Source organism: Oryzias latipes, chromosome 6 (genome assembly GCF_053564925.1).
Source record: "Oryzias latipes strain Hd-rR chromosome 6, Olatipes_Hd-rR_3.1".
Classification (NCBI taxonomy): Eukaryota; Metazoa; Chordata; class Actinopteri; order Beloniformes; family Adrianichthyidae; genus Oryzias; species Oryzias latipes.
The window spans coordinates 11,511,158-11,524,936 of NC_136242.1; the positions used below are offsets into that span (position 1 = coordinate 11,511,158).

At 38.1% G+C, this 13,779-nt stretch overlaps 1 protein-coding gene across 3 annotated transcripts in view; it reads right to left on the reverse strand.

Annotated features, from left to right (window-relative positions):
- Positions 1–13,779, reverse strand: part of peak1 (pseudopodium-enriched atypical kinase 1) — a 101,772-nt gene that overhangs the window by 80,816 nt on the left and 7,177 nt on the right. The gene's annotated exons all lie outside the window — the stretch shown is intronic.

The following is a 13,779-nucleotide window of genomic DNA, read 5'->3' on the forward strand; positions in this document are numbered from 1 at the left end:
AAGTCTATGGGATTTTGGCTTCTTGAAAGCAGCCGGTACTTCCTGTTTCAAATGCAAGGAGGGAGGGGTCACTCAATCCAGTTGTCACAGACTGTCAATGCATTTTACTAACTGATTTTATATTTCATTTATTTAATCTAATATTTTATTTTATACTAGGGTGTAGTCTGTTTTCGGATGGTAGGGTTCATGTATGTTCACAAACCACTGAAATGCAGACAGGAAATGTTTCCTTACACATGAGAAGACTTCCCAGCTGGAATAATGTGGTCTTGCCCAGAGCAAAGATTGAAATGCAGATTCAGGTCAAGTGTCTTCTGGGCTTCACTTTTGGGCCCTGTCTTTAACTTAAACCACTTCCTTCCTCTGATTTTGGAAGAAGACCACAGGATGGCTTTTTTTTTTTTTGTTTTTTTGGTGCAAAAGCAGACAATGAAATGAACCCCACTCCCCCCTACACAAGTGTATTAATCCCATTTATGAAGTAAATAAAGTCTAGACTTTAAAGTTCTAATGATACACTAAATCAATCAGTTCCAGATTTGCTTGTTGTTATAACAATCTCCGTATTGGATTGTTTAGGAGATGATCTAAGACTATGTAAACATGGTAGTTGAGATTAAACTGGCTATGGCATAAAATTTGGGCAACGCCTTTGATCTTCATCTGAAAAAAATCTGGGAATATCATCATGAAAAGGGAGGAAAATGCAAACTTCCAAAAGATTGACTTTCAAAGACTGCGTTATATGAGGAAATGTCGTTTGTCATTAACTGCATTAGACTGGAAACACGTACAGTTCCAAAGACGGTTCAAATTAAAAAAACTATTATTGTTATTTAAGCCTTTTAAAAACAAGAACCGCTCATTGACTGGATTTCTATGTTTATTAAAACATAAAATATTCTTTGTAAACCTATGGTGCCATGTCAAAGATGACATCATGAGTGAAAAATGTTAACTACTTCCTCCTAAATGATACCAGATATAAACCTGAAGCCAAAAGCCTTTTGGATTACATCAGCAGCTCCAGGTCCCCAGGGCAGTAAATGAAGGGGTTAAACGTTAGCCTTAAAAATCAAACGTTTGTTACAAAACACACTTTGTTTATATTCTATCCTTAGAGACTTCTTAACTTTCTCATTCTTAGTGTGAGTGTAGTTCAAATCCCTTGCTGTGGCAGCTGGTTCTCCATCCGACACAGCTGAGAACAAAAGGGGAAACACAGATTGCAAAGATGAGGGCAGACACCCTTGGCAACACTCTTTTGAGTTCCGGTTGTTTACTTCTGGCACTAATTGCAGGCGTCCAGACAAACCAAACTCCACATGCAAAGAAGATGGAAAGCCGATTCAAATTTAAACATCCAAGCTGTTTCCATTTACAGCTAAAACACACAGCTGATGTTTTGGAACGTCTTTTAGGATCTTGTTCCATACGAAGGCTAATTATGACCATAATGCCTTTTCCCTTTTTAAATTGCTCTGTGAACACTGTAAGGACCAGCAACGAATTCAACATTAAGTTACTTTCCAATTAATCAGAAGGCTTATTATTAGGAGTGTGCATATTTCCCTCTCACCTGATTTTCATCGCGATACATGTTTCACAATTCCATACTTAAAAGATCCAACTAAATATTTGGCAAAACGATACAGTACAATTATTTTACCTAAATTGATACAATCAAGATATTCATTATTCATTTGTTTGTTTTTTTAAACTATAAATGAAAAAGCCTTTTAACCGAGAAACTCCTTTTTTAACTGAAGCCCAGAAGACACTAATGATTTTAAACAAAAAAAAAGCAAAATGTCTTTAACATTACAGCTTGAAACATTAAAAACCGCTATTATGGGTCCTTTAGACTTTTGTTCTTCTTGGTTAAAAAAAGGGGGTCATTAATTTAATCAGGTATTGTTTGAATTGCAATTTTTAAAAAAATCGTGTTTAGTACACACATCACACTGTGGTTCACCTTCAGCCAATTATAAAATTATAATTGACCCAACTTTGTAGAAGAAAACTGGACTTCTTTTTGTTTGCATCACATGTCCATAAATAGATGGTAGAGAAACATAAAGTCAAATGGTAAATGGCGTATACTTATATAGCGCTTTTCTACCTTCTTCGATAAACTTTATTTATATAGCACTTTTCGAAATCCAGATTACAAAGTGCTGTACAATTAATATGAGACAAAATCAGTATTCAAAACAGTTTCCAGTATGGAGAAATAAAACCCAGCACACATATGAAATGGTGATAGTGGTTAGAATCAATAAAATCGATAAATCAGTAAAATCAATAAAATCAATTAAATCAATAAAATCAAATGTTTAGGACTCTTCGACACATGGGCATGCAAGGCAGGAATCGAACCTGCAATCTTACGATCATGGGTTAACCGCCCTACCGCTGCACGTATTGTAAAGGCAAAATAACAGAAGTCTCAGAAAAAAAAAAAATCATATTTAATTCAATAATTAAAGACCTTCTAATGAGTCTTCCCACCAAGATTTTCTGAAGCAAAGAACAAAAATAGAGTGCAGTTTAATACAAGTACCACCACCCCCTCAGAAAAGAAAAAAGAAAAGAAATCACATGTCGATGCAGGTGCTTCACTCACTGACCCAGAGGGAAAAGTGTGCGTTGGCACAAGTGAAACATGCTGGCATGCATATTTCTCTTGTGCCAACGCACATTTTAAATGCATGCAAAGGTATAATGCATATTTAAATCTCATTTTCTCCTCTGGAAGGAAATCACACACCTCCGACATTCCACACTCCTGATTAGCACCGCAGAGCAACCTGGGGAGAACCTAAATCATCTTTTCCCTTTGATCCTGAAAGCTGCTGCCCAAACCTCTATCGACAACCTTAGAAATGAGCTAAATCATCAGGCTTGTTTTGCTGCGTCTTGTTTACCCCGTATCAAGCTTCTAGCTTTGAGTGCAGTCCCTGTTGCTGTCAGTCAACAACTTTTAGGATCACGGCGTTCTAAACAAATCTGCCTCTTCCTCCATGTTCTGAAGCTAGTGGTTGAATCTCATTATTTAGAAACAAACTAATATAGCAGAAAATGAAGTTTCAAAGCACTTTTAGCTAAAAAAAATATCAAATGTATAAACCCTGTCTAAGAAAAGCACAACATGATCTCAGATCAATTTCAGACAGGTACATCACACGGGTTACACCTAAAAGGTGAAAAAACCGTTCTAAGCCAGAACCCCCTTACCCCCATCCCAGACCAGCAACTCTGACACGGATGTGGCTTGAAATGGGGCCTGAGCCAAGATGCAGGGGAATGCGAGTGTTTGTTTACTTGCCATTTCCATCTCCATGTGATCTGGATCGTGTCATGTAGCCAACAAGTACCAGCTCCACTCCAAAGGGCGGAGCTTAAGCTTGAGCCTGCAGTGTAGAGGCTAAGGGGCTCTCAGCATGAATGAGGCATGTGTGTGTATTAGGTGTGACAGAGTCAAAGGATGCTTCATCCGTTGGATAATTTAAGATGTGCTCACACTCAGCAGGGAGACCTGAAAAAACGACGTGAGATAACAGGTTTTATTTGGGCCAACAGAATTATTTGTGGGAAAGACTCTCGCTGAGTCGGGGCAGAGCAGCCAATGAATGTTTATTCACAGGTGATGTGTGAACACTGAGGTTTTTTCATCCATCTCCAATATTGCACAGCAACTTTACCAGGTTTGAGTGCAAAGTTTAAATCTGAATTATATCAACATCATTGTAAATAAACTGAGAGGAAGTAGCTTTCACATACACGCTATAGCACAGACAGAGCTTTAACAGTGGCAGGAAAAACGTAAATCTGATATGATTACACTAGTACAGAGATGCCATAGCCTATAAAACAGAGCTAATAATTGCTCACATAAATATAAGCATTTTGTGAGACATCAGCCAGATATGTACACTTTCCCTTTCACAGTTTGCCTTATTTGTTTGTAGTCCTGGTGGGAATCATAAAGAAGATGTAAACCTTCTGGTTAACTGTGTCTAAGTCACAAAAACAAAAGAATAAAATATTTTTTTCAATGAATTTGTACACTGGCCCAGCGCTAGAATGCGGTTCACCTTTCGTGGTGCATTTTTGAATGTTTGTTTTAGTTTTTTGGAACACTGTCTTCTGGGCTGAGCTTTATGAAACTAAAGGTGAATGGATTTGCCATTAATTCTTGTTTATTTATCTTGCAAGAAATACAAGGGATGTGGAAAACTTCACCTGCACTGTTCAGTACCAGGTATTTATCTCTGTTACACTGGTTGATGTTTTGGTTAAAGATGTTCTGGATTGATTTAAGCTCAGTGAATTGAATCAAAAAGTTTCAAATGGACCAATATCAGCTATGAATCCTATCAGTAACCTTAAATTAACATATGAATCAAATTGATAAAATGAATAGCTAAACCCTTAGTTCTGTGTCCTAATTGGCTGTTGACTATTATCAGTCTCTTCCATGTTGTGTCTCCTGTACAGAACGTGTTCAGTTTGCCAAATCTTAGAAACATCCCCAGTCTCTGTTATTTTTAGGATCACTGTATATCAAAAAAATATTTATTTGCTACTGTGATTTTAAATAAGAAATACGGGAACATTTTAATTGAGACTACAAAATGTGACTGCTCTATCGTTAACATCATTCCAAAAAGGTCAGATGTTCTGAGTAATTTCTTTAGAGTAACTCCTGTAATGAGCAGAACAGTACAGGTGACCATTTGGCCAGGTCATCTGAGGTCAGCGAAGACAGCAAAGAGACAAATAGAAATGCTTTAACATCTGCAAATTATCTATACTGCAGAAATGAGTGAACAGGAAGTAGACAGTCAGAACAACAGGAACATCTCTTTTTAGTCATACGAGTTAAATTGGTAACTCCAGAAGCTGAACAATGGAGCAGACAATTGAAGCAGTTTTGAATCAAATAATGAAACAGGGATTCTAAATGAACTTGAATCAAGAGATCTGGCAGTGATACTCAGTCCTGTGACAGACTACTCTTTGGACAAGCAAAGAGCTGCTGCGACTGTAGCACTAACTTTCTGGGCACAAAGCCAATCCTTTGGTGGTCAGAATAGACAAATGTCTTTCACTTGGACTCTGGCTTTAAACCAACACTGGACCCATAATGGCAAAAAGAAACAACTACTTTGTTCCCGAGCTGGTCAACATGAACAGATCTCAATCCCAAATAATTACAGTTTTCCATCCCATTTTTGTCTGAGATGCCAATTTTTATTTTTATGATCAGTTGCTCATGTATCTGTGCAAACTGATGCTCTGAGTCTAGAGGTAGACACGTTTGCTCTGTCACTTTTATGCCTTTTCAATCAAAATAAAAACCAACATGACAGATTGATGAGTTTGTGTGTGTTGATTCCAATTTCAGACATAAATTGGTGTTTTTCTTTTTTAGGCTATCGATTCATTTTTTTAGTCTCATGACTGAAAAACTGCAAACTTTTTCACCCTCAACACTTCACTTATTCTCTCTGACAAGTCTACTAAACTGTGTCTAATTCTGGATGTGGTGAAATGCTGCTTCTGCTCAGAGATTTAAGAGCATTAAGACCACAGATCTCTTTCTAGAGCATGTAAAAGAGGCTGTAGTCAGGTCAGAACAATTAAAAGCGTGTGAAGTTAAAACAATAAAAACAAATTCCAACTTTTGTGATATGCGTATTGCAAAGTTTGATATCGCGATAACAATACATTTGGAATTTACTGAGAAAGAATGGAAAGTATTGCAAATGCAGCACTCATGGGGTGTGCATGTGATACAAAAGTGCCTGTAGGACGCCCGGAGAGTGAGCACACAAACTACGCCCTGATTGTCTATTTTCTAACAGCCAGGCTGTGCACAACAGGCCTGCAAGGAGCGCACAGTTGCAGTGTCACTTGAACAGCATTAACAGGTCCCTTGCGCAATGTGCAGGGTTTTGGGGGTTGAAAAAGGAAAAATCCGTACAACGTGCCTGCCCCTCAACTACTTCACCCTTACTTACCCTTGGGTGTTGTTTAGGTGTTCACTACAACTTCTTGCCTGCACCATGCTTGTAAAAAAGAGTTAATAGAGTTGTCTACGATATGCATGTCATGTGCTCCATACAGGTTGGCCCGCAGACAGTAGGTATCCACCCAGTTGTGACTAAGGCCAAATATTGCAGGTTCTGGTGTTTTTTGAGTTTGTTTGACTGTTCAAAAATATTGGTAGATAATGACCAAACTATTACTTTAAAACTCATTTCCAAAAACAGCAGTTCAATTTTATTCCTAAGGAAACATGAACTTTTGACTTCCAGGCTCCCTCTTTGGGAAGATTGATCTGAACGGGTGATTATCATTTACACACCAGTTACAACTGCTAAACGGTCACATTCTGAGAAGCACCTTTTAATGACTCAATAACTACTGACTTACTTTCCCTTTCATTTTACCTGACAGAAAAGTCTGCAAACTGCTTTCAAGTGGAATGAAACCATAAAAGACATAAAACCTTGCTCCCATGCCTGTTCTTATTATCAAACCCTGCTGTCATTCAAAGCCTATCCTGCCCCCATTGCTTAACACTAAAACAATGAGGTGTGTTTTTGATATGTGGCTATTAACACAATATTCACATTGATTGTGAGTAGACCGTTTCAGGCTCATTAAAAAAAAATTCCACAGTTGAATTTTAAAAACAATAAATGATTCATTCTAAATAAGAACAGTAGTAAAAATGTACCAGCAGTTATACAAACAACTCAATAAAAACTGATTATGACATCTTTTGATTTGTATTTGTTCTGATGACATTGATAAATCCACTCAGCAGGATCCTTTAAAAGGTTGGAGCTTTTTTATGTGGACATGGGGGATTACTTTTTTTCTCACTGTATGCTCTTATTTCGGGAATTGGTCACTATGTTTACTCTGGAAGTTTATTCGGCCAACTGAAACCATTAACACCTTAAACGGCTCAAAAAATCTATTTACAAACAAAAAGCCGCAGACCCACCTTTAACTTTGATATTGGATGTTTTTGTGGTTTTTCTTTATAATGTTTGAGCTGCAAAACAGCAGAATTTGGATTTGTATTTATTATTAGAAATTAAAAACCTGGACCAGAAATTGGGTATCACAGAAACCTTTTTTTGTACAAAAATTTTGGCTTTCTTAAGAACTGGGAAATGTCTTTTACCTAAACCCCAATCAACAAATGTTTTTTTAAATTGTCTTTTAGGAATTAAAAAAAAAAAAAGAGTTTAATCGAGCCTACGACAATTTACTAACAATCAGTGTGTGTTCAGTTAAAGGCATTGACTGTGCACCGTATATCCTCCACTAGTGGCCAGTAAATAAACACAGGGTCTAACAAATACTTGTTACTTTAGAGACGCTGGTCTTTAATACTGGCAGGGCTCCCTTAAGACCACCCGCCGTGCACAGTCGTGCAAGCACAGGGTTTCTGTGGTATTTGTGCTATGAGCCAGTGTAACAGGAATCGTTACACAGTGTAACTTACACCCCTAATTCCAATCCCTTAAACCCTTAATTCCACAATCCAATTTCCCAGAAATTTCCCAAAAAGTCTCTGCAAAGAAATCACGCGTGTATCAATGCTCACTAGATTGACAGATATAGACAAGGATGTATTGTCATTTAAAATAGGCGGTGATGAGTCCAGCGAGGGAAATTACCTTTTAATGTAATCTTTTCATAAATGATCTACCGGTAAGTCAGTGGTCCCCAACCTTTTTAACGCCATGGACCGGTATGACGTCCGATAAAGTTTTCACGGTCCGGTCTTTAAGATGTGGCGTACGATTATTGTAGCATCGCTACGATGAAGGAGGAACAGAGACGTAACAAGACGAACTTTGAGCTTTGATTTTGACACGCATGACATTGTTCATCACACAGGTATGATCATCCTCTCCCCTTCCCACACATGGTGCAAAAAAGAAGTACTGTCTATTAAATGTAGCTTTCTTTTTTTTGGAAGTCGAAGGCTCCTCATCTTTGTCCTTGCTAGGCCTTTTCCCCTTGGCAAAGAAACTTTCCAAAGACGTTTGTTTTTTACTCAATTTGTTAGCTCCTGGGCTTTATTTTAGCGGTAACCTATCACATGACCGAGAAGAGCGCCTTGGCCTGCGTCAAGAGTGACATAGACGGATGGAACAGATAATCGGGCAATTTTTCAAAATAATACATCTTTCAGATTACGAAATAAATAAAACGGAAGTACTGCAAGTTATTTATTCTTTCTGTGCGGCCCGGTACCAAATGACTAAAGGCCCAGTACCGGTCCGCGGCCCGGGGGTTGGGGACCGCTGATCTAAGTTGTCTTCCTCAGAACACATCGGATTTATTAACGGTCTTTGTAACATCATAAATGACGATTAAAAAAAAAAAAAAAAAAAAGAAATAAAATAGTGAGCACACATTGCATTAAAATCCTGGATAGTCCTGTTCTATAAAGTCTTTTAGAGGGCTAGGCAATAGTAAGAGAATTGGGAAATAGCCCTAGTCTTAAACAAAGGTATAAAAATTCTTTTTTAGCTTTTGGCTAAAGCCATCCAAGCAGTACCAACATGGATTTCATATTCTGAATCAAGAGTACATGTACAGTGATCCCTTGCTATATCACGGTTTACTTTTCACGGTTTCGCTACTTCACGGATTTGGATTGTGCATTGTGTTCTGCATTCTGATTGGCTAAAAAGTCACTCAGCGAGTAGCTCAAGAATGGGACCCTTTGATGAGCCGTTCATTACAGTTCGCCAACATAATCGATGGGGGCATGTCGGTGTATAAGGATCTTATAGCAAAGAAGAAAAAAGAGCGACAACAACTGCCTATCACTATGTTCCTCTCCCGAACAATCACACCTGCAGCTGCACCGCGGGCTTCAAAAGGAAAAAACGCTGCAGAGGATGCAGCGGCTCAGTATGAAGAGCAGTGAAAAAGAAGACCGGAGTCACTATCTGTCCCACTGTACTTTTTTATTTTTTTTCATAATCATTTTAAATTTTCTTCCGTTTAATCCACTCGGGTCGCGGTGGGCGGGGCTAATCTCCGCAATTTAAAGCCTTCTGTTCTTATCGATGATTGAAATTATTATTTGACAGCACACTACAGAAGTTATTTGTTGAAAAAACGTTTCTAAAGTACTTTTATTTGTTAAAAAACAATTGATTTAGCCTGTTAAATGGTTTGTTCTTTCTTTTCAATGTATAATAGTGTATTTCATTGTATAATAATTGTAAAAAAAATAAAGGTTTCTACTTCACGGATTTTGCTTATCACGGGTTCTATTTGGAACGTAACCCCCGCGATAATCAAGGGATCACTGTATTCCTTTCCTCGCCAGCCCATCTCCAGCTAAACTTTAATACAATTAGAGATATGCAAGTGTCTTTACTTCTGTCTCACATCATGCAAAGATGTTAACTATAGAAAGACTTGATGAAATGCCAGTAACACTAGTACAGAAGTGTGTATTACAAGTCAACTTCTACATTATATCATGAAATGGGATCACGAGCATTGGCAGAACAATTTTGTGAACATCATTGCATTGGTTTTTTTTGGGCAGCTCAAATGGATTACTTTCTAATGGCCATCATTTGAGCTTAAATAAATCATCTCTTGGGTGTCGAAAGAATCAGGTCATCCATATGGAAATAATTTTAGATTTTCAACATGGTTTGATTTTGTATTTATTTATATATATATATATTTATATATATAGTAACAGTCCATTTTCTTATTGCTAATAATGACAAGGCTTGGCAGTTATGCCTTTATTGAAATCTTGGCTTTGTGGATGTTGAACTTCTTTGCAGAAATTACACTGAATGTCTTATTCAACTTCATTTTTTTCTTTTTATATTGAGATTTCTGGGAAAGTTAACATGCATCTTAAGAGTTCTCCTAACCTTAAGAGACAATAGCTGTCGTTTTTAGGCTACACAGGCTGACTTGGTCTTGTACTTGAGTTTAAAGGAGTAGGATGCCTATTCCTTTACAATCGAGTGTTTTCAAAAGGTGGAAACAAATCCGCCAGCTTCAACCTACAAAGTCAGCTTCAAATTTACAATCCAGTTGAACTCTGGCATACAGACAAGAGGATGCATCTAAATCACATGTCTGGCTGGAGGTTGGGAGCGGAGCAGGAGCAAAAAGGCTGCATCCCGCATTCAGTCAGGGTCATGGACTATGCTTTAGGAGTAAAAACAAACAACAACACAACAACTTTGGGTCCCATTTATGCCCTTATAACCCTGCTTCTGGTTACAAAGAAAGCCAAATGATGGGATTTTAGAAGCTTAAAACACATCTTTACCTGTGTGCCTTAAAGTAGACCAAACATCAGCATGTTTACAACGGCATTACAATAAAGCAGCTAAGCTAATAGTTTATTAGATCCACATAACCAAAGTGAGAATATGAATAACCCACTATCAGCTGCACAACAGCCATGAATTCCCCAGATATTAAGAAATGTTGACAAAGTCGTCAATCTTTTAAAAGGCCAAAAATAACCATTTGAAACTGTTGTAGCAACTTGGAATATATTCTTTAAACCCTGGTAATGCTCAGCTAAAGATTCACTTTTGTTAAATTTTTTTGTTTAGTCTTTAATACGAAAGCTTAAAGAATGAGATGAGAAACATAAAAACAAACTAAAAAAGCATCTACCAGATTTTAAGAGTAATAGTCGCTCTGGGTACAAGTTGCAGTAGCCAACAAATGTATAATAAAGAAGAAAAAAAAACATACACAAATCTCATTGGAGTAAAATCACTTTTGGGGGGAATTTATTCAATAAAAATCCAGGGGAAAACACTGACATTTCATCTTGAAAGGCAAATCACAGTAACAGAATAGATAACAACAATAGACTGAATATATGAACAGTTGACTACCATAACACATTGATGCTTCATGAAACATAGATGACCATAGCTTCGAGAACATGCTAACAAGTCAACTCAACTCTTTATATCATTTCAAGTCCCGTTGAATTCTTCCTCTCCTTTTTTGCATTTCCGCTTTACAGTGATCCCTTGCTATGACACGGTTTACTTTCACGGTTTTGCTACTTCACGGATTTCAATCGTGCATTGTGTTCTGCATTCTGATTGGCTACAAAGTCACTCTGCTTCTTCTCTACCTATGCGTCAATAACGTTGCAGTTTAATATGTACACGTACGTAAAACAGCTTGCCAAACTTACATTACATGCGTGCAAATTCTCTTGCAATTTCCTATCACTATGTTCTTCTCCCGAACAAACACAGCTGCACCGCGGGCTTCAAAAACACTGCAGAGCGGAGTCAGGATGCAGCGGCTCAGTCTGTAGAGCAGTGAAATACACCTGAGTCACTATTTGTCCCACTGTACTTTGAATTTTATTCATAATCATTTTAAATTTTATCCCGTTTAATCCAATTACTCGGGTCGCGGTGGGCGGGGTTAATCTCCGCAATTTGAAGCCTTCTGTTCACATTGATGATTAAAATTATTATTTGACAGTACAGAAGTTATTTGTTGAAAAAAACGTTTCTAAAGAACTTTTATTTGTGAAACAAATGCTTGAGCCTGGAAAATGGTTTGTTCTTTCTTTTCAATGTCTAATAAAGTATTTAATTTAATTTATCACACGCAAGTCACATCTGAGTAAAGTTGTAACCCCGGCCAAACTATGCACAAAAAGAATGCGACTTGTACACCTAAAAATATTGTTCTCTCTTTTCTTTCAGGATGACTTTATCATAAGCATCAGCTCTGCCACTTTCCTTTGTCCTTCTGTTCACCTTTGTCCTGGCATGTTCTTATGAGACTTGACAGGATGAGGAACTGACCTGGACTTGAAAATTGAGAAGTGTCCACAGGCTGGAAGTATTTTTTCTAAACTCTAATTTTTTTGTCTTAGGTACATGTGATGGATACAGTGTATGCAGAATTATAAAATTATTTTTTTTAAAAACCTGCCAAAGTTCAGTTGTGTTTTGATTGTAGGCAGGGCCGAGTTTCTGAGGCACTGCTCCCAGCCCAAACTGAACTTTATCAGGCGCGGTTGACCTTCTAAAACTTGGACTGTTTTGATTATGAAGCAAAAACATGAGCAAATGCCTCAAAGTGGGATGGGGCAATAATGTTACATTCTCACATTGTACGGGGGGCTTGGAGGATGAGAAGTTCTCTGCAGGAATGTAAATGTTTCGTCTATTCACAAAACACAAATAGAAATGTTTTCCAGAAGTATGCCAAAACTGAAAAGGACGAGTTTAAGCTTCCTAGTTTGATGCACAACTGGGTTCATCCTTGAACGAATCAACATAATTCTTTTTAAAAAGGGAAAGAAAAATGAAAGGTTCTCAGTTTATTTTTAGACGCCCATCCTGGAGCTTACAGTGAGAAAGGCTGAACACATCAGACTGATTTAGAGGGTTAAAAAAAGAGAAAAACCTTTTGAATTCCCTTAATTAAAAAAACAACAACAGTAAGAAGCCTCAGGATTGGCTGCAGCTCAGTGGGCTGCATGTTTGAAGAGTAAACTGTTCTGGCTCGTGTTCCTACTGGCAGGTGTGCAGGTCAGAGGACAGCAGCTGCATCAGCTTTGGACACAAGGAGACACACTTGAAGAAAAGAAAAAGGCCATCATTCAAGAGGCTGCAGTGTGTGCAGCTCCACCAAAATCTCAGCAGACCAATGATCCAAGTAGTCAAAACTCCACAACAGCACTCAGGCCTGTGTTATCTGCACAAAACCCACTGACTATACAGGTATTTTAAAACAATAGTGCAAGCTGCCACAAAACCTACAAACTATAAAAAATCAAACCAATCCAACATGGAAGTATCTGAGCTGTGCAAGAACCTGAAGAACCGACAGAAAAGTCATCCAAACACACTCCGACATCCAAGGTTTTGGAGACTTTCCAATACCCGTCCCTTTGTTTGCATAAGGCACATGGCAAATCCCTTTTTTTGTGTGAACTACTTTTAATATACTTTATTCATTATAAAAAAGACTTTATGTGTATATGAAAATGGGAAAAAAAATGATTCTCAAGAACTTGTTATGAAAAGAGGGGAGCAGAGCCACAATAGTTATTGTGGCAAATAGAATGTCTGTTTATTTCTCTACAGAATTCTATGGGACTTTGGCTTTCTCAGACCAGCAGGTACTTCCAGTTCAGAAAGTGTAAAACTTGATCAATTGCTTTTATTAAACAGCTGTCTATTTAAACAATGCCAGGAAAATGGCAAAGTATAAAGCAAGAAAAGAAGAAAATGAAAAATAAAACCTTTCAGGAAAAGCAAACCTCTATTTGAGTAAAAGGGAAACCATGATGGAGTGATTCTATTTCTAAGCTAAAGAGTTACCTAATCTGAATCTAGGATTGTTATTGATTTCTTTTCTTGTGTGCATATCTGCAGGCATACATGTGTGGCCCAAAACCACTGGGTCACACCTGTTCCACAGCTGAAGAGCCGGATGGGGGGGGGTCAGGGTGTCACATGACGTGTCCCAGCTCTTCTGCACATATGCGTTCTTGCCCGCCCCAACACATGTAGCGCGCTTTTTACGCAGTCCCCCGCTCCTGATGAGCCTAAACACACCGCTCATCTCCGGTTACAAATGAGCTGCCATGATGCCGGCTGCAGCGGTAATGGAGCCTCTGGCACAGCATCACCTACAGCCTTTCAAGGAGAATGAAAAATAAAAGGTCTAAAGAGGCCAAAAGCCCAGCAACTCCAT